The sequence below is a fragment of the Elephas maximus genome, chromosome 11 (genome assembly GCF_024166365.1).
Source record: "Elephas maximus indicus isolate mEleMax1 chromosome 11, mEleMax1 primary haplotype, whole genome shotgun sequence".
NCBI lineage: Eukaryota > Metazoa > Chordata > Mammalia > Proboscidea > Elephantidae > Elephas > Elephas maximus.
Window position 1 is genome coordinate 112,358,054 of NC_064829.1, and position 24,684 is coordinate 112,382,737.

General features: G+C 54.1%; 1 protein-coding gene across 6 annotated transcripts in view; it reads right to left on the reverse strand.

Moving 5' to 3' along the window:
- The window catches only part of PAK4 (p21 (RAC1) activated kinase 4), a 51,197-nt gene that overhangs the window by 16,072 nt on the left and 10,441 nt on the right, over window positions 1–24,684 (reverse strand). The window contains exon 1 of one of the 6 annotated variants that reach the window (XM_049900761.1): window positions 5,951–7,153. The exons of 4 other annotated variants lie outside the window; for them this stretch is intronic. The gene's annotated coding sequence lies outside the window, so the exon portion shown is untranslated. One more of the 6 variants, XM_049900764.1, reaches the window with a different exon arrangement.

The window sequence follows — 24,684 nt, forward strand, 5'->3', positions numbered from 1 at the left end:
GCCTCCCCCCATATCCCAATCTCCTTGCAGCCCACCCGCTCTGGGCCTACATCCTCCAAGGAGTCCTCGGGGACCCTCTCCTTAGGCACTGCCAGAGCTCTGAGACCGACACGTCCCCTAGCTCCCTCCTGGGTAAACACCTACTCTACCCACAACGGCCCCATCACACCCGCCCACCCACCTACCCGTCCATTCATCGTATGTACCGAGGGCTGACTCTCTGCCAGGCCTGGTGCCAAGGCCACAGCAATGGACAGAACAGGCAGAAACAGCCCTGCCCTACAGAGCTGACAGTCTAGGAGGAAGGAGAATCAGTAAATGAGATAAATCCTAAGAACATCTAGTAAGTGAGAGGTGACAAGTGCTGGGAAGGAAACAAAGCAGAGACGGGACCAGAGCATACTGAGGGTGGGAGGAGGCTGCAATCTTCAAGGAAGTGGTTAGGGAAGGCCTTGCTGAGAAGGTGGCCCCTGATGGAGGAGAGGAGAAGGACCACGTAGGTGCCTGCAGTAGCCCTCCAGGCAGCGGATCAGCCAGTGCAATGTCTTCAGGTGGGGGACACGTGGTCAAAGAGCAGTGAAGGCCCGGGTGGCTGGGGCAGGGTTAGTGACGGGACGTGTGAGCGGAGATGAGGGCAGGGAGGGGATGGGGGTAGATGATATGCAGCCTCGTGGGCTTCTCCCCTGAGTGAGATGGAGATGGGCGGGCGCAGGGGAAACAGCAGCAGACAAGGTGGACAGGACCAGGGTGGGGCTGTGGTGCGAGGTGGGGTGGGCAGAGGGCAACACATGCTATGGGCTGACATCACCTCTGTAACAGCTGGAGCTGAGCTCCATGGGGCAGGGGCTTAGTCGGTCTTGCTTGCTGCCATATCCCCCAGAGCCTGGCACAGCGCCTGGCACTCAGCCCACTCCCTCCACAGCCCTGGCATCACCTCACGCATCGTCTATTTATTAGTTTGCCTATTGTCTTCTCTACTACACACATTGGTGGTTCCATGCAGGCAGGGACCATGTTTTGGGGTGTCCCCTTTGGATGCTGGTGCCTACAGCAGGTGTGGCCACAGCCAGCTGAATGCAGGAAAGGAGCACACGTTTGTCAGCACTGACTCTGGCCCAGTCACCATGAACCCTCAGAACAGTTCGGGGTGCGTGGGAGGGCTCTTCCTTCCTGTTTTCCAAAACAGGAAACTGAGGCCCAGAGGGTCTGCTGCCCAGTGCCTGGTCACAAAAGCGCCCACTCTGACCCAGAGAGAAGGTCTGCTTCCCAGTGGCTACAACCCCAGCCAAGGCCTCTGTTCCAGAGAACAGGCCCCAGAGGTTACTGGGAAAAGAACAAGGACAGAGACAACTCTGCTGACAGTAATCAGAAAGGCTACCTTTGATCAGGAGGGAATTTGAAGAAACGATAAACAAACGAACAAACAAAACTCTCCAAGGGCTTACTCTCCCCTTCGCTCCACATTGGCTCAGACTCCCCACCAGGACTTAACAAGGCCCTGCCTGGTCAGACCTCACCAAGCTCACCGACGTCCTCTCCTCTCCTCACTTCACTCCAACCACGCTGACCTCCATTTTAACATTCTGGACAAGCCCAGCTTGTCCCAGCCTCAGGGCCTTTGCACCTACTGTGCCCTCTACCCATGCGTGGCTCACCCTTTTGTGGTATTCAAATCTTCGTCAAACAAGGCCTCAGAGAGGCCTTCCCTGGCCCCTAATAGAATCTGTCCCCCAACCATGTCCCTTGCTGTGTACTTTCCTGTGGCACTTATTACCACCTGGTGTCGTGGACTTGTTTACTGTCTGTTAAGGACTGAATTCTGTCCTCAAAAAAGACATGCTGAAGCCCTAACACTTGGTACCTTGTTTGGAAATAGGGTCTCTGAAGATGTTACCAGTTATCACTAGGCCATGCTGGAGTAGGATGGGTCCTACCCCAACTGAGTGGTGTTCTTACAAAAGGAAAGGGGCAGAGATGACAGATGGAGGGTGGCCACGTGAAGCTGCATCTACAAGCTAAGGAAAGCTTGGGCCTGCCAGCAGCTGGGAGACAGGAAGGTTCCAATCCGAGAGCCATCAGGGCGAGAGCATGGACCTGCTGACACAGATTTGGGTTTCCAGCACCCAGAGGGTGAGAGAATCCGTTTCTACTGTTTTAAGCCACCTACTTTGAGGTACTTTGTTAGAGCAGCCCGAGGGACTGTCTCCCTGCCGCAGGGACCCCTGTCCTCTTGTTCTTGCTGTATCCCCAGCACCTAGGATGTGCCTGGCACACAGGAGGTGTCCACTAAACATCTGGCGACAAGTGAACGGCGGTGTTGCCCAAGTGAATAGTTTGGACCTGGGGGAAGAGCAGGGAAGGGCAGTGAGGACAAAGGGCTGCCAGACCTCTCCCAGGCTGCCTGGAATTCTGACCTTGAGCCTAGGAAGGAGCTTGGGCCTGCGTTCTCAGAGGCTGGATTTGGCTACTTAGTGAATAACCCAGGGTGTGTTCGTTGCCCAGTCGTGAGCTGTTCCCAGGCCTCCCCAGCCTCGGCAGCCCCAGCACCAGGAGGGCCACCCAGGCCACGTGGACTGGGCTGGGAATCCAAGGAAGTGGCAGCATATTTTGGCTCCAGACAGGAGGCAAATCACACAGGGGGCATATGGGGGAGGGAGGAGCGAGGTGGGGGGAGGTTTCAGCCCCAAGGAGGCTGCAGGAAACTCACCAACCCCAGCAACAGCTAAAACCCCAGGAGGGGTACAGCAGGTACTCCCTCAGGCGTCCAGGGAGAGAGGAACACCCCTGCTCTCCACATTCCTGCCTGTATCACCGCCCTTCCCCACCCCAGGCCTCTGCAGGGGCTGTGCTCTTGGCCTGGGACCCAAAATATCCTCCACCCCAACCTTCACCTCCTTGTCCCTTCCTCTTCCTTCAAATTACCATGTTGCTTGCCTTCTCCTAAAGGGCACCTGTCCCAGCTATAATTTTACATTTACTATCTGACGTTACATGTGGTCATTTGACTGATGCCTGTCTCCTTCAGTGTCAGCATCTGCAGACGGGGGTAATGATGGTCCCTCTCTCCCAGGGACGTCTTGACAATGGAAGGAGATAACACACGAGAAGAATTTAGGACAGCACCTGGACAGGACCTCGTTAGTCCTCACTAGGGGCCAGCCGCTGCTGTTACTATTGCTAGCGTTGTTGTTACTGGTGGTGAGAAAGTAAATGGATGGGACACTAAGAAAGGAGACACTGGGAACGGCCATCTCGTGGCCACGACAGGTGTGCCAGTCTTCCTTTCTCCATTTCTCCCTGGGACAAGGAGCATAATGGGCTTGACCACCCTATGTCCCCAACCCTGGCCAGCACCGGGCCAGGCACAGCACACATTCAGTGTGGCTGAATGAAGTCAGTGCTTCCTCTACCCAGGCCAGTGCTCAGGGCACAGGAAATCTGGAGTGGGCCTGAGGCTACCAGCTCCTGGGCCCGTCACCCCAACCTGACCAGGCACAACACGTCATAGACACAAATGGTGCCGCTGGTGCCCCTGTGGGTGAGTCTGTGGGGACTGGGGATCAGATGAGACTTCATTCATTCCTCCTGTGCCTGTGGGTGAGTCTGTGGGGACTGGGGATCAGATGAGACTTCATTCATTCCTCCTGGGCCTGTGGGTGAGTCTGCAGGGACTGGGGATCAGATAAGACTTCATTCATTTCTCCTGGGCCTGTGGGTGAGTCTGCAGGGACTGGGGATCAGGTGAGACTTCAATTACTCCTCTGGAGCCTGTGGGTGAGTCTGCAGGGGCTGGGGATCAGGCGAGACTTCATTCATTCCTCCAGAGCCTGTGGGTGAGTCTGCGGGGACTGGGGATCAGATGAGACTTCATTCATTCCTCCTGGGCCTGTGGGTGAGTCTGCGGGGACTGGGGATCAGGTGAGACTTCATTCATTCCTCCAGAGCCTGTGGGTAAGTCTGTGGAGACTGGGGATCAGATGAGACTTCATTCATTCCTCCTGGGCCTGTGGGTGAGTCTGCAGGGACTGGGGATCAGGTCAGACTTCATTTACTCCTCTGGAGCCTGTGGGTGAGTCTGCAGGGGCTGGGGATCAGATGAGACTTCATTCATTCCTCCTGGGCCTGTGGGTGAGTCTGGGGGGACTGGGGATCAGGTGAGACTTCATTCATTCCTCCTGGGCCTGTGGGTGAGTCTGCAGGGACTGGGGATCAGATGAGACTTCATTCATTCCTCCTGGGCCTGTGGGTGAGTCTGCGGGGACTGGGGATCAGGTGAGACTTCATTCATTCCTCCAGAGCCTGTGGGTGAGTCTGTGGGGACTGGGGATCAGATGAGACTTCATTCATTCCTCCTGGGCCTGTGGGTGAGTCTGCGGGGACTGGGGATCAGATGAGACTTCATTCATTCCTCCTGGGCCTGTGGGTGAGTCTGCGGGGACTGGGGATCAGATGAGACTTCATTCACTCCTCCCCGTGAGGCAGAGGAGGAAAGGTAGTGGCCCCCGGACCCAAACCCTCCTTTCTGCCTCCTCGGCCATGGACCACACACCTCCGTGCCCCCCCCCCAAGAGCGACACGCAAATGCCATGCAACACAGCCACCAACGCACATAACAGATGCTTGTCATCTCACACCCAGGAGACACTTAGCAACAGGCAGACAGACACCCATTAGCACACACACACTAGACACTCACAGGAGTCCCTGGGGGATAGAAACAGTTAAGCGCTCGCCAGTGAACCGAACAGTTGGACGTTCATGTCCGCCCAAAGGTGCCTCGGAGGAAAACCCTGGTGACCTACTTCTAAAAACCAGCCACGGAAACTGCAGCGGAGCACAGCGCCCCTCTCACACACACGGGGTCGCCCTGAGTCGGAACTGACTCCACGGCAACTAGTGGACACACACACGGACACGCACGAAGGCGCTCCATGAGCCACAGGACGTCCACAGCTGACACACCACACAAAATGAACCCACAGAGACCATCGCACATACGCACAACAGGGACATCCCGGCACACAGAACCACGGGGCCCCAGAAACATAGCCCGCCGATCACACAGAAAACTCCCCAGAGGCCCCCAACCTTGTAACTCCCCGACCACCCCAGTGCTGGCCATCACAGGAGCGTGAGCACAGGCGGTCGGGGGCCAGGGGTCTGCGCCTTGCTTGTGTGGGGCTGTGGGACCACCCTGAGCCTCAGTTCCCATCTCTGGAGTGCGGGTCCCAGCGGGGCATCAGTGGGAGAATGTGGCACCAGGCCGAGAATAAGCAAGCAGCAGTCAGGTGCGCTGGGACACTCAGGCAGCCACAGACTCCCTTCACCAATGCTGTGACGTTCACACACGCTGCCTTCAGGGACCACCACAGAGATGCAGGGACCCAGGCAAAGACTCACAGACAAGTACCAAGGGCCTGGGGAGCCACCTGACATACAGCAATACGGACCCCAGCCATCACCTAGAACCATGGGGACACGCGTGCCCACACACCCAGCCCCATGGGCACGCGATAATTGCCGACTTACCTGGGAAGATGCACCCCAAAACCCCCATGCTGTGCTGACCACACACCCAGGCGTGCCCCCCAGAAATATAAAGCCCAACTGCAAAATCACACAACCCTAGACCCACACATGGTAGGTAATCATTCCGCACGACAGAACCAGACACACCCACAGCCAAGTCCAGGGTAACCCAGATACTCCCCGAGTGACCCAGTGAGTCATGGCCCCACAGGCCTGCCCCCACGCAAACCAGAGCCCAGGACTGCACTGCCACAGATACCCAGCTCGAGCTCTGACAGCCTTTACATGGAGGCACGGTGACCCCGCCCTGGCCCTGAGGAAGGTGTGGTCGCTCACACCTGTGCACTGGCTTCAGTGACCAGGTAGCAGACCTGCCCAACCCCCATGCCCAGCCCAGCCTGCCTGCACCGTGCACGCTCACCTCCGCCATCCTCTGTCCCACTTCCTGGGCCACCTCCAGTGGGGCGGGCCGGTAGACAGAGGCTTCCAGCTGGGGACACAGGAATCAGGGCCTCCCTGGCCCTCGACACAGGCACCCACTGAGAAGAGCTGGCTGACTGGGCTCCGTGTCCCAGCCCCCTAGCAGCAGGTGGTGACGCGGCCCTGCCCTGGCAGGAGTTGGGCCTCCGCTGTGGCTCCAGCCCACGGAGGGAGGGAAAGGGGGAGGAAGGGAGGCAGGGCGGAGCCTGAGACAGCGGGCAGGCCTGGTGCACAGGCCCACAACTGCCCAGGCAGAGGGAGGGGCTGAGCTGGGAAGGGATGGGCAGGGACACAGGAGCAGTGGGACCTAAGCCCCAACCCTCCTCAGGAACCTCAATCCCCCACTAGCACACTCTCCACCTCGCACCTCCACGCGCTAGGCGAGGTGCCAGGGCCCGGGGGAGGGGGGCAGTGGCTGCACAGAGCAGGGTTGAACCCTGAAAGGGACCAGCTGGGCAGGGGGTGGTGAACGGGGTTTTGAACAATGGGCCCACGGGGTGGGTGGCAAGGGGCCTAGGTACAGGACAGAGCTCAGGGCACTGGCCAGAGGGATGGGTGGACTCTGATCTGCAGGGGAGGCTGACTTTGGGGATAACCACATTCCCCCTCCCAGCTGTGGCTCCAGCAAGTGCTCCAGAGGGCATGGTGAAAGGGGCAGGCTGCAGCCCACAGGCCCATCAGGAGGGATGGGAGACGGGAGGAGGCAAAGAACCCCCACACCTCCATCTCCAGGTGCGGGGCCAGGGCTGGGGAGATGTGCGGGGCAGGAAAGGTGGTGAAGGGGCAGGCTGGGACTTGGGAAGGCCACGCTGGCTCTCACCTTGCCAGGGGAAAGGACACTAACCTTCTGACAACAGCAGTGGCCTGACGCCATGGATGGGACACTTGTTCTGTGCCGGGACCTGCTCTTAGCACCTGACCTGCATTCAGTCATTTCACTGTCACCACGGCACTGAATGGGACAGGCACTTTATCAGGCCCATTGACAGCAGAGGAAACTGAGGTCCAAGGTCCCATGCCCTGAGCCTGAGCCTTTACCCCGCTGCTCAGAGAGGGGCACACAGCCCAGAGGGGCCGCACTGCCCCACCCCACCTCTGCCTCACTCAGGGCCTCCAGCCACTATCCTCAGCAACTCTGCCGTGCTTCTTCCATGGCCTGGTCACCTCCCTCCCTTCAGATCTCACTTCTTCCATGGCCTGGTCACCTCCCTCCCTTCAGATCTCACTTCTTCCATGGCCTGGTCACCTCCCTCCCTTCAGATCTCACTTCTTCCATGGCCTGGTCACCACCCTCCCCTCAGATCTCACTTCTTAGGCAAAGCCTTCCCTGACCCACCCGATCCAGGCCAGAGCCCGGTGTGGCTAATCTGTTACTTGTGTAACTGTTTCTCTCTCCCAGGGTCTGAGGCCTGTGAAAGCAGGGGCCAGGCTGACTGGTTCACCCATATTTACCCTTTGGCCCCGGCTCTGGTACCTCCTTCTCCAAGAAGCCCTCCCTGACACCCCAGACTAGGTTGGGGACCCCCTCCGGCCTCCCTTAGCCCCCTGCAGCTTCCGCCATCCCTGTCCTGTGACTCTCCCATCCCAGCCTGACCCCTCTTGCCACTGTCTATGACATATCAGTCTGTCACATTCATTTACACATTTACTGAACTCCTAACACATACCAGGCAGGCCCTGGGAATTCAACAGTGAACACACTGGACAAGACTCCCAGCCTGGGAAGCTGACACTTGGTGGGACTGCACCCTGCTGGGGGCTCCTGTGAGAGGCAGGGGCTGGGTCTTCCCAGCTGGCCAGGCCTGGAGCAGTGAGAACAGTGAGTGGGTGGTCCAGGTGGGCAGGTGGACACCTGACTGCCCTGCTCGGGCCCCATCTCCTCACACAGGACAGCCACCAGGAGGACTGCACTCACTCCAAGAGCCTGGAAAGCCCAGCTGCCCTGCTCCTGCCCACCAGCTGCCACCTAGCCTGGGGCCCAAAGTGGACAGGGGCTCTGAGGAGATGCTGGGTTGTGCTCTGGGCCACAGCAGGGCAGGTCTGGAGACCCCAGGAGCCCCAGGTGCCAGGCCACCTCATCCCCCGTGGGGGTGGGGCACCTGTCAGGCAGCCACCCAGAGGAGCCAGGTGGAACAAGCTTCCCAAACCTGATGGGCTGGTTTGGGCTTTGGTGGGGGAGGAGGGTCAGGATTGGATGGCTCTGGCCAGCACTGCTTCAGGGAATCTAGGTCCTAAGGAGAGGGGGGAGGGAGGGAGGGGGAAGGAAGGAGGGAGGGTCAGCCCAGCAAGGACAGCTACCAGGAAACAAATGCCCCCTCCTGGCGGGTGGGGGGGGGGTGTCTCATGGAAACAACAGGTCCCCCTGACAGCAGGCCTCAGGGGCAAGGAGAGATAGGTCCAAGGCCCTCTCACACAGGACAGATGTTTGGTTTTGTGTGGCTTAATTATGAAACTTTTCAAACACACCCCAAAACAGGACTAAAACAATCCACCTTAAACCTAAACCCAAGAATCCCATTCTTTATCATTAACATTGTGCCACATTTGGGCTTCGTCTATCCCTTTCTCCCCACCCCACCCCCATCTCTCTCCCTCTCTGTCGTTATTAAGTAGACTATACAGGAACACGGTCTGAAAGCCAAAGGCGCCAAACAAAAGGTAAACAGTGACACAGTGCCCTGCCCCAGCTTGGCCCTGGAGGCAGCCCCTGGCAGTTTCTTCTTCTCCTTTCTGGGACAGCTTACACGTGCGTACGCAGCACACACTTCTTTAGCACCGAAGGCAGCACCCCACACACACTATTCGCCACCTTGCCCTTCTCACAGCCACTCCTCGGCTCTCCTATGCTGCTGGCACTTAGGGAGCTGCTGGCACTTGGGGGGACGTTGCGGCATCCAGTCAAGTTGGAGGCGCACGCCTGGGACCTAGCATGTGCTCTCCCAGGCTCGTCCTGTAGCAACATGCGGGCCCGCAGGCCCCGGGAGACCCGTGTGGGAAGGTTCACGGCAGCGCGGTCTGAATGGCTAGAAACTGGAAACAACACAAATGCCGGTCCACAAAGATGGGCAGTGAATTGCCATCTCTTCACTCAGTGAAATAGTGTGCATTGGTGAGGGGCTTCCCACAGTTACCCGGCGGCTGAGTATCAAAAACCACGTTCAACAGCAGAGGCAAGTCATAAAACGATACATACTCGGGCTTGGTTTAGGTAAGTTCAGAGCCAGGCAAAATGAAACTTTGCTACTGAAGGATGCATACCGAAAACCAAAACCCCTTCCCATCAAGTGGATCCTGACTCATAAGTGACCCTACAGGACAGAGTAGAACTGCACCATAGGGTTTCCAAGGAGCAGCTGGTGGATTCAAACTGCAGACCTTTTGGTTAGCAGCTAAGCTCTTAACCACTGCACTGTCAGGGCTCCAGGGATGCATACAGAAGTGGCAAAACCAGACAAAAGCAAGGCAGTGGTTGCCCTAAAAGGACAAACAAGAGGGAAGGGAAGGGGAAGGAGGAGCTCCGACCAGGCTACTGGGGGGCTGGCAACAGCTGTTTCCTCACCTGGAGGGTGGCTATGCGGGCTTTCCCTTTATGATAATTGGCTATGCTGTATGTTTATGGGGAGCCATGGCGGCACAGAGGTTAGGAGCTTGGCTGCTAACCAAAAGGTCACTAGTTCAAATCCACCAGCTGCTCCTTGGAAACCCTATGGGGCAGTTCTACTCTGTCCCATAGGGTTGCTATGAGTCGGAATCAACTCGAAGCCTGAGGGTTTCGTTTTTTTTTTTTTTTTGTACTTTTATGTTTTATGCACTTTTCAGTGTGTATGTTAACAGTTGAAAATCATGATTTTAAGAAAAGAATATATATGCATACATCACACATGCACACCTATCTGTTTTAGTGATCTCGCCCTGCCTTGATCTTTGCTGTATGGACAGCCTGGCTCCCACGCGGCCAGCACAGCTGTTTACAGCCCTTTGCTCTCACACAGCGCTGCAATGACAGCCATGTGCAGCCAGCAAACACACGTGTGCCAGCATGTCTGCAGGGTGACATGCCTAGAAGGGGAATTGCCAGGCAAAGCTCATCACTGCCAGGGTGCCCTGTGTGGGAGCTGTCCCACCTCATGGCCCCCAGCAGCACGGTGTGCCCTCAAGCTTTCTGATCTTTGCCAAGCAGACAGACAGGTGAAGTCGGGCCCCTCTCCGCCTAGTTTTCTTTTGCATTTTTCTACTCAGGAGATGGAGTACCCTGTTATATTCACAAAAGCCAGCAGAATGTCCTCTTCCGCTAAGCATCAGTTCAAAGCCTTTGCCTATTTTCGTGCTGGGTCAGGGACACCTTGGTAAACGAGATGTGACCATGTCCTTCTCCCATACAGCTAAAGCCCAGCTCCTTCCTGGTCCTGGGCCCTGCTGCCTCCCAGCCTCATTTCTTACACTCTCCTCCCTCACTATCTCTTCCAGCTGCAGACGGCTTCCTATGCTCCACGGTTCTACCAAGAGAAATTTAGTGCGGGTCCCCACGTGCTGGGTGTGGGGTAGGCAGTGTCACTGAGAGTCAAGCAGGGGAGGCAGACATCACACAAAACGACAGGCTGGCTGGAGGGAGCCAGCAGGTAAAGGCCTCAAGGGAAGACAGTATAGTGGAGCCAGGCCAGAGGGGCAGCAACAGCAAGGGGAGCCAAGGTGGGCATGGAGGATGGCCCATGTCCTGAAGACACAACTCTGGCTGCACTGAGGGGGATGGGTCAAGGGGGGCTGATGGGTGTGGGGACGACTGACAAGATGCAGACAATTGAGGACTGCAGCCTGGGTGGACATGCAGCGAGGGGGACCAACACCAAAACAACCCGTTGCCATCGAGTTGATTCTGACTCACAGCAACCCTACAGGACAGAGGAGAACTGCCCCATAGGGTTTTCTAGGCTGTCATCTTTACGGGAGCAGACTGCTGTATCTTTCTCCTGAGGAGAGGCTGGCGGGTTCGCCAGCCTTTTGGTTAGCAGCTTAACCACTGTATCACCGACAGACGTGAGCAACGTGCACCAAGAAAAATCAATACTTGTCAATGAGTCAGACACTGGGACTGAGGACAAAAGAGGTGTCAAGGGTGACTTTGAAACAGGGTAAACCACAGTGCCATCTTCTACATAAGAAGGCCCTAGAGGAGCTCCCAAAACGCCAGGGCCTGGTCCTGCAACCACTCAAACAGTCTCTAAAAAGACTAAACTGGGAGGAATCACTCCACCTGCTATTAAGGCCTGCAGTGGGGTCCCTGAGTGGCCCATATAGTTAGGCGTTCGACTACTGAGAGGTGCCTCAAAAGAAAGGCCTGCTGATCTACTTCTGCAAAACCAGGCCCTGAACCCTATGGAGCACAGTTCTACTCTTGACACAAATGGGGTCACCACGAGTCAGAATCAACTCAGTGGCAATTTTTTTTTTTTAATATAGCTACAATAATCAAGATAGTGCAGGATAAACAAAGAGATCAATGCATCAGAACAGAGACCCCAGATAATACCTAAAAACTCACAGCAGTCTAGTCAATTTCGACTCCGATTCATAGCGATCCTACAGGACAGAGTAGAATTGCCCCATAGGGTTTCCAAGGAGCGGCTGGTGGACAAAAGCCAGCAGAATGTCCTCTTCCGCTAAGCATCAACCTTTTGGTTAGCAGCCACGGCTCTCTGTAGCTCTTAACCACTGCGCCACCAGGGCTCCCCGAGATAACAGGCCCACACTAATGTAACCAATTGGTTTTTGAGAAAGGAGAATAAGCAATCCAATTTAACAAATGGTGCTGGAGCAACTGGACATCCATCGGCAAAGAAATGAATCTTGACCGAAGCCTGGCACCTTAGACAAAAATTAACTCAAAATGGACCACAGACTTAAATGTAAAACATAAAACTACAAAACTTCTAGAAAACAAAAAAGGATGAAATCTTCAGGACCTGGGGGTAGGCCCAGGATTCTTAGACTTGACACCAAAAGCACAACCCATAAAAGGAAAACTTAATAAAGCAGACCTCATCAAAATTAAAACTTTTGCTCTGTCAAAGTCCATGTAAAAAGGACGAAAAGACAAGCGAAAGATTAATCCATTGCCATCAAGTTGATTCTGACTCACAGTGATCCTACAGGACGGAGTAGAGCTGCCCCATAGAGTTTCCAAGGAGCAGCTGGTGGATTCCAACTGCTGACCTTTTGGTTAGCAGCCATAGCTCTTAACCACTGCGCCACCAGGGCTCCATGCACAGATTAGGAGAAAACATTTGCAAGTCATAATTTGCAAACAAAAAAAGACTAGTATCCAGAATATATAAAGAACTCTCAAAACTTAAGAGCTCTGGTGGCACGGTAGTTAAGCACTCAGCTGCTAACGGAAAGGTCAGCAGTTTGAAACCACCAGCTGCTCCAGGGGAGAAGGATGTGACAGTCTCCTTCCATAAAGATTCACAGCCTTGGAAACCCTATGGGGCAGTTCTACTCTGTCCTATAGGGTAGCGATGAGTCGGAATCAACTTGACAGCAACAGGCTCAAAACTTAACAGTAAAAAACAAACAATCCAATTAGAAAATGTGCAAAAGACATAGAGACATTTTACCAAAGAGAATACACAGATTAGCCATGCGAGAGGTGCAAACCAAAAGCAGTGAGATGTCACCACACACCTACCAGAATGGCTACAATAAAGTGGTGACAACACCAAATGCTGGTGAGAAATGGATCATTCAGACACGCTGGCAGGAATGTCAGATGCCATAGCCACTCTGGAAAAGTTAGGCCGTTTCTTAAAAAACTAAACATGTAACTACGACTCAGCAATTGCCTTTCTAGGCATTTACCCCAAAGAAATGAGAACGTAGGTTTACACAAAAACCTGTACACAAGTGTTCACAGCAGCTTTGTTTACAATAGCTAAAAACTGGAAACAGCCCAAAGGCCCTTCAGCCGCTGAGTGGATAAACAAACTGTTGATACAGGCATAAAAGTAGTGGCCCTTGGGTCAATTCTAACTCATGGTGACCCCGTGTGTGTCAGAGTAGAACTGTGCTCTGTAGGGTTTTCAGTGGCTGATTTTTTGGAAGCAGACTGCCAGGCTTCTCTTCCGAGGTACCTCTGGGTAGATTCGAGCCACCAACTTTTCAGTAGTAGCCGAGTGCAGTAACCATCTGCACCAGCCACGGAATAATGCTCAGCAATAAATAGGGATAAACTCTTGACACAGGCAACAACCAGGATGAACCTGGAATTATGCCGAATGAAAAAAGCCAGTCTCGAAGGTTACATACTGTGTGGTTCCATTTGTAAAACATCCTTGACATGACAAAATTATAGAAATGGAGACATGGTGAGTGATTGCCAAGGTTTAGAGATGGGAAGGTGGGGGCAGGTGGCTGTGACTATAAGAAGGCATGGGGGGCCCTTGTGGCGAGGGACACAGTCTGCACTTGACCGCATCAACGTCAATATCCTGGCTGTAATACTGCACTATGGTTTTGCAAGATGTCATTACTATCGGTGAAGCGCACGAGGCACCTCGCTGTATTATTGCTTACGACCGCACGTGGATCTACCATTATTTCAAAAAAAAAGGTTAATAAATGGTTTTAAGTGCCAGACCTTTCCCACCTTTTAGCCTTTGGGCATGCTGTTCCCTCTGGTTGGAACACCCTTCCACAGACCCCCCCCCCGTTCATCTTCCAGTTCTCAGTTCAGATAATTTCCTCCTCCAGGAAGCCTTCCCACACTCCCTAGGCTGGAGCCAGGGCTTCACACAGTCCTCTGGGCTTTCCCCAAGGTCACTCTGGGTTGTTGCTGTCTAGTGCTGTGTCTGCCTCTGTCACTGGACTACAAGTCCTGTGAGGACAGGCCCTTGGGTTGACGGGTCACCAGCCCATCCCAGGCATCACCTAGCACAAGGCTGGACCTAGAGAAGGTACTGGGTGAATATCTACAAAATGAATCAATGAATGGCAATGACAACACTACCCACAGCTAGCACTTACTGAGCAGTTCCCGTGTGCCAGCTCTCATGAGTGGAATAGCTTAGCCCTTATTGTTGTCGCTGAGTCGATTCTGACTCATGGTGCCCCCAGGTGTGCAGAGTAGAACTGCTCCGTGGAGGTTTCAAGGCTGTGTCCTTTTGGAAGGAGATCACCAAGGCTATCTTCTGAGGCGCCCCTGGGTAGGTTTGAACCTTTTGTCTAGCAGTCGAACACTTAACCATTTGCTCCACCCAGGGACTTAATCCTTACACAACCCCATTTTACAAATGAGGAAATTGAGGCCAACAGAGTGGGGAGGGTGTCATCCAGCTAGTCAGTGGGAGAGACGGGTGGCAAACCAAGGCCGGCTGGATCTGGGGACTTCAGTAATCTCCACCCAGAGGGCCTCTCCATGTGAGACTGGATAGCGGTGCCTGGTGGGGAAGGTGGGGTGGGGGGGAGGGCAGGCAGAGGAGAAGAGGCCCTCTCCCAGGTTCTAAACCATTTCCACAAGGAGAAGGCGGGCTCGCCACCCTCCACGGAAGGCCCCTCTGTGGCACAGACAGACCCCCACTGGCACCAAGGGCCTGTAACTAAGTCTCATTTGGGGACTGAGAAGCCAGCAGTGCCCATGGTGGAAAGGAAATGCCCAGTTTTACTAGGGGGCAGTGGTTTTTAACCAGGCTGGTGCCAGGGGCTACAGGCCTAGGCAAGAGGAACCTAGAGTGCCCTCCTGAGCTGCCATCAGAGCGGGCTGCTCACATCTGGCTACAGCTGGGGCCCTGCCTCTGCCCTCGGAACATCCTGTTGGCACAGGACTTCATTTATCGGCTGCAAGAATCTCCAGAGCAAAATACTGAAAGCAAGCTGCAGCCAGGGACCAGGAACAGACAGCCTGGCTTCATTCACACACGGTTTCAAAACCTGCAGAACAACACTGCATATAGTTGAGAGAAGAAGCAGGGGACCACAATGGGGACTGGGTACCTGGGGGGCTTCAACCGGGGCCAGAGCGTTCTCGCTCTTAGCTTGGTGGTGGGTACACAGGGGTCATTAGGTGAGCCTCCAGTCTGTCGAGAGTGTCTGAGATCCTTCATAATCAACAAAAAAGAGCCAACAGTTAAAGGGAAAGAGGGGGATTGATTTATTTGCTAGCACTGGGACGAGCACATGGAGGAGGGGGCTTTAGGGTGCTGGTGATGCTTTTCTTCTTGATCTGGGTGGGAGCTACAAGGGTGTTTTGCTTTACAATTATTCACTAAGTGGGACATGTTTTGTGCACTTTTCTGTCACATGTCAGATCTTACCCTACGAAGCATGAAAAATCAGGGACCCCGGTTCTAATAACTGGAAGCTTTTTCTACACATGCACATGACTGCAAGCCATCTGTCAGGCTGTCTCCCCCTGGTCGTCTTGGCTCTCTAGTGCTGCTATAACAGGTATACCACAAGTGGGTGGCTTTAACGAACAGAAATTTATTTTCTCACAGTTTGGGAGGCTAGAAGTCTGAATTCAGGGCACCACCTCTAGGGGAAGGCTTTCCCTCTCTGTTGGCTCTGGAGTAAGGTCCTTGGCTCTCTTCAGCTTCTGCTCCTGGGCTCCTTGGTGATCCATGTGGCGTCTGTCTTCCTCTACCTGCGCTTGCTTTCCCCTGTGCCTGAGCTGCTCTGTTATCTCTCAAAAGTGACTGGCTTCGGACATGCCCTACACTGCCATGGCCTTATTAACATAAAGAAATCTCTAGGCCCAAATGGGGTTACAGTCACAGGTATAAGGGTGAGCATTTACAATAGGCAATTTTTGGGGGGGACCCAATTTGATCCGCAACAGTATTTGTCTCATTGTCTCCCTGTGCCAATCTCTTTCCTACCTCTCTGCCTGCCTCTCTCTTACCCTTACACACACGCGTGCAAGAGGTCATCAGAGCAGCAGTCCTCCCAGGTCCCTTACGGTCTTGGCCAGCCCTGGCCTGGAGCCCTGTTTCCTGTAAGGAGGACAAAGGCCTGGGGGCTCCAACCTCTGACCTCTCACTCTCAGGCCACACACAGCCACAGTCTCTCAGCACACAGGGCCCTCTCTTGTGCTGCTGGCACCACCTTCCCCAAGAAGCCTTTCTGGTCACTACAAAGCACCCACTCAACCGCCCAAGGCATCCTCCGTGCCTCAGCCTGCCCCAGCCCTGGGGCCACCACAGCTGGCCACGCAGAAGGGAAGGAGCTGTGTAAGATTCCACAAAGCGTCCCCATGACAGACGCAGCCCCTGGCCGTCCTGGGCTGGCATCTATAAAGTGCTGCGTGCAGGCACCGTTCTAGCACAAAACGAGGCGGCAAGGAGGGAACCACTCATGTCCCCACTTTCCAGAGGAGGATGCTGAGGCTCAGAAACAGAGGTGCCAGCCCACGGTCACACAGCGCGTGTCGGGGCCAGGATTCCACAGCAAGTCTGTCCACTCCAAAGTCTGCTCAGTCCACCTCGTTCGTTTACCTGCTCTTCCCTCATTCATTCGGCAACTCTTCATTATGCACGCAGTATGTGCCAGGCACTCTTCTAGGCACTGGGGACACAGCAGTAAGACAGAGTCCCTGCCCTCCTGGAGTCGGCATTACAGCGGGGAGGCCGGCAGCACACAAGCAAGCAAAAAAGAATACAACAAGCAAGGGAAGGGACAGAGAGTGATAGGGCCGCTCTTTCAGAGAGCACAGGCAGGCCTGGGGAGGTGGCACTGGAGCAAAGACAGGAAGAAGTGAGGGAGGGGGCTGTTTGGGGCTCTGGGGAAGAGCCCTCAGGAGGAGGGAGGGCCTGTGTCCAGGCCCAGGGGCCCAGGGCACCTTCCAGGGATATGGAGAAGGCCAGGGGGAGCAGGTGAGGTCAAAAAGAGCTACACTAAAAGCCCCAGGAACACGACAGCCACTCCCAGCGCAGTGCACACCATGCGCTGCTCTGCACAGCCCCATCGTCCTCACCACAGCTCTGCAAGGGGTGTGTCATCACCACCATGTTGTGGAGAATGAAGCAGGCAGAGAGGATGGGACATCTACCCAGGGGGGTACTGCTGGCCAAGGGCAGAGCTGGGGAGTACCCACCAGGCCAGGAAGAAATGGGCAGAGTTGGCTGGGTGGCTCACAGCAGGGGCCCAAGGCCGAAGCAAAGCAGGAGCCTGGAGGCCCAAGTCTGACAAGCTTACGGGAAGCCTTCTGCTCCCAGGCTCCAGGGGATTTCTGACCTCGGGTCATTCAGGTCCTCCTGCCCTACGACCGCTGCACCCAGGTACCAGCCTTACTGTGAGCTGCTTCAGAATTTTTTTTTTTTATTTAATTAGATTTATTTTAAAAGTTACCTTGACTGTCACCCAGACATTAAGTGAGCTCTGCTGTCTGTACAGAGCATCACCTATAAAAGTGTTTTTGCCAGAAGAAACTGAACCTGAGTATCATGGAGCCTCTAGACCTCACTCTCAATTTCCAGGAAACACAGCGGACAAAAGAACACTCTAAACAGCACCACAAGGACGCCCCAGCCAGGCCCAGGCTGTGGGAAAGGCTACAGGACGAAGGACCACTGAAAACACCCATACCAAAGAGCTGCAGGGGAAAATCCTGCAGATCACAGAAGACTTGAGAGGCCCAGATCCCGATTCCAGCAAACAAGGTGAAAAAAGTACTTAAAGGCAATCAGGGAAACATGAGGCTATGAAGCAATCTTTTCTCCCCCTGTGACAATGGCATCGTAGTTATTATTATTTTTTAAAGACACCTTATCTCTTGCAGAAGAAACGTCTGCAGCACTTACAGCTCACAGTACGTGGCGTTTGGGATTTGCTTCAGAATAACGAGGGGACTGGGGAGAGGGGACACAGACGAAAAAGCCTGGTCATGACTGGTAACGGATGAAGCCGGAGCTGGGGACGCGGAGGCCACGAGACCATTCTTTTGAGTATGTTTGAACGTTTCCATAATACAAAGGTGCTCATTTTTTTTAATGTGACCTAACCCTAAGAGCAAGGAATTATGGAGCACTCACTCTGAATCATCACTACTAAACCCGAGCACAAACAGCCTCTAATAACTACCCCCGTAATAACAGTAATAGTAACGTAAGGATATAATGACAGCAGCCCGGCTCTGAGCGCCACGCTGAGTCACCCTAGGAGGAAGCAAGAACCACTACCTCCTGCTCCAGAGTGGGAATAGGACTGTGACCCCGAGGGCCCTGCCCAGGGTCGGAGGACGGGTAGGAGAGATGTAGGAGAGCCCCACGCCCGAGCCCTGTGAGTTGGGGGGTGAGGGGGTTAAAGCGGGATAGACAGGCAGGGAAGCCCTTAGCCCTTGCCGAGTGCGAGTGCCAAGTGCGGACACATGGACGGGAACTCGGACACATGGACGGGAACTCGGATGCATGGACGGAACTCACTTGGGCTGTCATTTCCCCTCGCTCCCATCAGATGAAGGCTCTTAGTGTAATCTCCACATCTGAGCACAAATCTTTCCTGACATTAAACGACCTGCCAGCAGGCGGTCTGTCCTATCGAGGGGACCTGGAAATGTGATACTGGCCACTGATGACAACACCAGCATTCTGGGTCCACAGGGACCTCTGGTGTCATGGTTCCTGTCGGCGTCTGCCCCGTGGGACCATGCTCCAGTACTCCTGACTGTCAGCTGGACGCTGAACCCGCCCCCACAGCCCCCCCCCAGATTCCAGGTGCCAAGAACAGTGAGGGAGGCAGGCCCAGTGACATCAGCATCCTTCCCGTCCTTGTCCAGGGGCTGCAGAATCCATCTCCCCTCTATGACTTCAGTGGGACCTTGGCTCAAAAGCCTGAAAAGTTTCTACCAGGAGAGAGAGTAGAGGGAAGCCAAAAGGGAGGGCGGGAAAGAGGGAGAGCAGAGAGAGACAAGAGAAATGGTGAGGAGAAATGGAGAGAGGGGGAGATGAGAGCCGGCCGCCTAGACAGAGGCCTGGAGGGCACAAGATGGGACGACAGGGTGGGGCACAGGCTGCATGCTAGGCTCTCAAGCCACAGCCAGGCCTCTCTGAGCCTCAGTTTCCTCGTCTGGAACACGGGGATGACGGTCACATCTCTCCCATAATGTGGCTGTAGGGACAACAGGACTTAATCACTGCACGTCAGAAGCCGAGAGAAGGGCCTGGCAGGCTACAAAAGTGCATGCGTGTTTGCAATGGTTGCTGTGGGCCAGTGCCTCTCACCCCAGCTCAATCACAGGAGAGTCACAGGGTTGGGGGCGGGGGGGGTGGTGCCTGAAAAAACAAACCCTATGCCCAGGACCCACAGCGGAAATTCTGATTTAAATGGTCTGGGCTTGGGCCCTGCACTGTGCACCCCTCGCCCCAACCATGTGCTGCCAGGGCTGAGGAGGGGAGACCCTGGAGGAGGTGGTAAAGAGGGGCAGACAGAGAAGGCAGGGCGAGGGAAAGGAGAGGGAGGGGTGGGAAGGGAGAGCAGCTCAGAGGAGCGGGCAGTAACCTGGCCACCAAGTGGGGGAGGGGGCCGGTGTCCACCAGGAGGCCCTCTCCAGCTTCCCCACCTCCCCCACCTTGTCCTGGGGCCTGGGACCTGCTGAGGAATGCAAGGAATGGAGCCAGGCCTGGCACGGCCATCCCGGCCCCTCCCCCACCAGCCCCAGGCCCATCCTCTGTCCAGCCGGCCCCTCCCTGGGAGGGCTTCAGTCATCACTCAGTCACTGGGGAACCTACCTGGCACCCACCACCAGCCTCTCCTCCCAGCTCAACCCAGACCTCACCTCCTCTCAGGTCCCCCAAAACCCAGGTGGTGGCCTATAGGGCCCAGTCCAGGCGTCTACCAGGGGACGAATATGCTTCTGAGTGTCGGCGAGCCAGCGAACAAGTTGATGCACCGTGAACCAGACAGAAGGCCAGGGGCTGGCAAAGGTTGTCACCTGCTCTGGTGAGGGAGGGGCAGCCTGATAAAGCTTCCCAGAGGTGGGGACCTTTAAACCAAGGCCCTGAGAATACATGAAACTGAGAGCATCGTAGGAACGCCAGGAAGCCAGGAGTGCAAGGGGACGACGACAACAAGGTCTGTCAAAGTCTGAGGAGGGACAGGAGCTGGCACCTCTTCCGACAGTGGGAGCCAGGGAAGGGTTTTAAGCACCTGCTGGTCCTCCCTCCTGTTCCTCGCAGGGATGGAGAACCCCGTGGATGCTCTGGAGGGTGCCGGGGTATCCCCAGGTCCTCCAGCCCCCGCGGAGTAGGGCTGGGAACTGGCTCATAGTGCCACACAATGGGGAGACCCCACCAGACCTGTTTTCCCGAAGCCCTGAGCCTACTCCCAGATAATTAAACTGTAAGCTGATTAGTCAAGGAAAACCTTTAATTAGCCCTTGAAATCATTCAGGAAAATTACCACCTCCTCTCCATGCACCCTGGGAAGGAGGGTGGGGCTGGAGCAAAAGCAGGGAATGGGAGAGCTGGGCTCCTGCCACCCTGTGACATCCTCAGCCAGCAAGGCCAAACCTAGGGGAACAAGGCACCTTGTGGGAGTGGAGGGCACAGACCCTCTGCAGTGCAGCACACTTTCTGGTCTTGAGCTTATAATTCTGCCAAAAATGACTGGCTGGGTTACAATCTTACAAGTGATTGGTCAGACTGCTATGCAAATAAAAAAAACAAAAATCAAACCCATTGCCATTAAGTCGATTCCGATTCATAGCAACTCTATAGGACACAGTAGAACTGCCCTGTAGGGTTTCCAAGAAGCAGCTGGTGGATTCGAACTGCCGACCTTCCGGTTAGCAGCCAAGCAGTTATCCACTGCACCACCAGGGCTTCAAATTGCTGTCGAGTTGATTCCGACTCATAGCGACCCTATAGGGCAAAGAAGAACTGCCCCATAGGGTTTCCAAGGAGCAGCTGGTGGATTCGAACTGCTGACCTTTTGGTTAGCAGCCAATCTCTTAACCACTGCACTGTACCTCTTAACCATTGTGCTACCAAGATTCACTATGCAAATGGGTATGTAAAACCACCCAGCAGGTTTAAGTGACTTTGTGGGAATTGGTCAATTACTACGCAAATTAAATGACCGTGGCCTATCAAGGGGATTGGTAAGTTCGAGCCCTGGTGGGAGGGCCATGACTTGAAATTGACAAGAAGTAGGTTTACATAAGGGCCAAACACACAGGTTGGGGGGGACACCTCACTACCACCAAGAAGGGCCTGGAGTGGAAAACGTCCTTTGAACCTGGGGTCCCTGTGCTGAGAACCTCCCTTGACATAGGAGACAGGTGTAATACCAGAGATGGCATGGCGGCAGCAGCAGCAGCAGCGGCAGGAACCAGGAGACCAGCGCGAGACTGCTGCAGTGGGCTTGCCGACCCACTGGGTGAGACACAGCTGAGTGCCTTCAGGCAAGAGGCTTGCTGGCACAGTGTGGTGCCTCTGGGCAGTTGTCAGTGGACCTAAAGAGCTGTAGCACTTTCCCGAGCAGGGCAAAGGCTGAGAGAAGGCCTGGCAGCGGGCACAGCTGAGAGGCCTGCCTACAGGGACAGCCAGACAAAGAGAAGGGCTGCCTGCAGACACGGCCAAGAAAAAGCTGAGTGCTGTCTTGGCTGGGAGCCATGCTAACTGATGAGCTGTATCTTGTCTCCTGAGTTGTCCCTGTTACTTCCAAGTTGACCCTGATCCTGATTCTGAGCTGTAGCACGTTACTTCTCTAATAAGCCACTTGACCATGAGTATGATCTGTGAGTTCCGTGTGGCCATCGCAACGAACCGTCGAACCCAGCAGGGAGTGTCGTGGGGGCGGATGGCTGGTGTCAGAAGGGTGAAAAAGTTGGAGAGTGGAGGTATGTCAGCACTGTGCTGATCTTGGACTCTCACCACTCCTCTGAATGGAGACAAGGTCTTTAGGATGGCACTTTCCCCGCCACATCACGAAGCTCCTCCAAGTAAACCCAACAAGTACAGCCCTTTTCTGAGATACACTGAGGACATAAACAAATGGAGAGCTATACCACGTTCATGGACTGGGAGACTCGTGTGTGTGTGTGTGTGTGTGTACTCTCAAGATGCTTGTCTAACCTGTAAATGGAACTGCAAAGAGCCACAAATAGCCAAGACACTCTTGAACAACAAGTGGGAAAGCTTGCTCTACCTGAGACCGAAACTTACTATAAACTACAGAAGTTAAGGTCGTGTGGTATTGATACAGGAATAGATAAATAAGCAATAGAAAAGAAAAGAGCACCCAGAAACAGACCCACTTACATAGATACATGATTTATGACAAAGGCAGCAGTGGAGAAAAGTCGGTCTGTTTTTAATAAATCGTGATTGGATGACTTGGTATCCATGTGGAAAAAATGAAATTGGACCCCTCTCACGCCATACACAGAAACACAATTTCAGAGGGTACGAAGACTAACTGTGAAAGGCAAAACTATAAAACTGTAAAGGAAATGACTGACAAAGCTGACTTCTGTCACGGGATGAACTGTGTCCTTCAAAAAGAGATGCTGAATCCTAACCGCCGGTACCTGTAAATGTGAAATAGGGTCTCCGCAGATGTAATCAGCTAAGTTAGCATGAGATCATGCTGGAGTAGGGGTAGCCCTACTCCAATGTGACTGGTGTCCTTACGAGAGACATGCAGAGGAAAGACAGCCATGTGAAGACAGATTAGAGTTAAGCTGCCACAAGCCAAGGAATGCTGGAAAGAGAGGAGGCAGGACCTTCCCCCAGAACTTTCAGGGAGGCACGCCCTGATTTTGGACTTCTGGCCTTCAAAAGTGTGAGAATTACTGTTTGTTGTTTTAACTGTGCTGCTTGCGGTACTTTGTTACAGCAGTCCTGGGCAACGGTTACAACTACATTAAAATTAAGCACTTCCCTTCACCAAGACACAAAGAAAGCGAAGAGTATCCACAGGCTGTGGTAAGTGTAACATATTGGAAACAAAGGGCTCTTATCCAGAATCTGCAAAGAACTCAAAGAAATACAAAACCAAAACACAGAAAAACAGGTAGCTTTAATTAGGACCTGGAGAGCCAGAGGTCCCACAGACAGGGAGAGCTGCTCCACCTGGTTAGCCACCAAGGAAATGCAAACTGCACTCCAGGGAGCCATCGCCAGATTTTCTTAGCACTAGCCTGCAGGACGAGGCACACACTGGGGCTGCCTCATTCTCCTCATCTGGGAAATGGGTCAGATGGTTGTGGCCATCTCCTGAGATTCCAGGGAAGATTCAGCAGAGGCCTGAGACAGCTGGGCAGGGCACAGGGCCTGGCACTTGGCAAACCCTCAATTACTTTTCCCTATTAATCACCCTACAGAAGGCCCTGTACCCAGAGTAAGGATCCCCAGGCCCAAGGTCACTTTAGGCCTTCTCCTGCCTCCAAGCATTGGGTGGCCTACAAGGCTGAGGGGCCAAAAGACACGCTCCAGATGGAGACCAACTGGGTCTGTGGCTCCGCCACTGTACCCCTGGAGGCCAGCACACCGCATGGCCGGGGCCAGGCATGCCACAGCATTTGGTGGATAAAAAGAAAACAATCACATTTGTATTCCTATGCCAGGTGCCAGGATAACTACGCTACACACTGGACTTCAGGGGAACCCTAGAACGCCCAAAGGACCCTCATTCTAGAAAGGGCCAAACCCAGGCTGCCCTGGGAACTGTACGTTAGTCTTCCTTCAGTTCCTCAAAAGCCCCTGCAGACTTCTAAGTCAATTGGCAAAATAATTCTATTATGAAAACATTCTGCATCCCACTTTGAAATGTTGCGCCTGGGGTCTTAAACGCTAGCAAGCAGCCATCTAAGATGCATCAATTGTTCTCAATCCACCTGGATCAAAGAAGAATGAAGAACACCAAGGTCACACGATAACTAAGAGCCCAAGAGACAGAAAGGGCCACATGAACCAGAGACCTACATCATCCTGAGACCAGAAGAACTAGATGGTGCCCGGCCACAACCGATGACTGCCCTGACAGGGAGCACATCAGAGAACCCCTGAGGGAGCAGGAGAACAGTGGGATGCAGACCCCAAATTCTCATGAAAAGACCAGACTTAATGGTCTGACTGAGACTAGAGGAATCCCAGCAGTCATGGTCCCCAAACCTTCTGTTGGCCCAGGACAGGAACCATTCCCGAAGACAACTCATCAGACTGGACAGTGGGTAGGAGAGAGATGATGATGAAGAGTGAGCTACTTGTATCAGGTGGACACTTGAGACTGTGCTGGCATCTCCTGTCTGGAGGGGGAATGGGAGGATAGAGAGAGTTGGAAGCTGGCAAAATTGTCACGAAAGGAGAGACTGGAAGGGCTGACTCATTAGGGGGAGAGCAAGTGGGAGTACGGAGTAAGGTGTATATAAACTTATATGTGACAGTTTGATTTGATTTGTAAACGTTCACTTGAAGCTCAATAAAAGTTAATTAAAAAAAAAAAAGCCCCTGCACTGTCTCACTGGTGGACCTCTGCACAGGTGGCCTCGAGTGCCCATGCCTGCTCCCAGCTTAACTCCTGTCGGCTTCCCTTCTCAGGAAAGCCAGCCCCGCCCTGCCCTGCCTTGCCCTGCCCAGGGCAGATCCTCTGTTATATACTCTGGTGATAACAGCTTATTCAGTCAGTCAACCTGTGTTTATTGAGCAACTACTACACGCCAAACTCTGAGGACACACAGCATGCCCC